General features: G+C 36.2%; 1 protein-coding gene across 2 annotated transcripts in view; it reads right to left on the bottom strand.

The window, feature by feature from the left end:
* Positions 1-381, bottom strand: part of ADCY8 (adenylate cyclase 8 (brain)) — a 263,079-nt gene that overhangs the window by 196,372 nt on the left and 66,326 nt on the right. The window lies entirely within an intron of this gene.

Genomic DNA, 381 nt, shown 5'->3' with positions numbered 1-381 from the left:
TTGGAAGTAAAGCACTCCTCAGCAAATGTAAAAGAACAGAAATTATAACAAACTGTCTCTCAGACTACAGTGCAATTAAACTAGAACTCAGGACTAAAAAACTCAATCAAAACCACTCAACTACATGGAAACTGAACAGCCTGCTCCTGAATGACTACGGGGTACATAATGAAATGAAGGCAGAAATAAAGATGTTCTTTGAAACCAATGAGAACAAAGATACAACATACCAGAATCTCAGGGACACATTTAAAGCAATGTGTAGAGGGAAATTTATAGCACTAAATGCCCACAAGAAAAAGCAGGAAAGACCTAAAATTGACACCCTAACATCACAATTAAAAGAACTAGAGAAGCAAGAGCAAACACATTCAAAAGCTA

The sequence above is a fragment of the Colobus angolensis genome, unplaced genomic scaffold (genome assembly GCF_000951035.1).
Source record: "Colobus angolensis palliatus isolate OR3802 unplaced genomic scaffold, Cang.pa_1.0 Scaffold17, whole genome shotgun sequence".
NCBI classification, from domain to species: domain Eukaryota; kingdom Metazoa; phylum Chordata; class Mammalia; order Primates; family Cercopithecidae; genus Colobus; species Colobus angolensis.
This window is presented reverse-complemented; position numbering and strand designations above follow the sequence as displayed.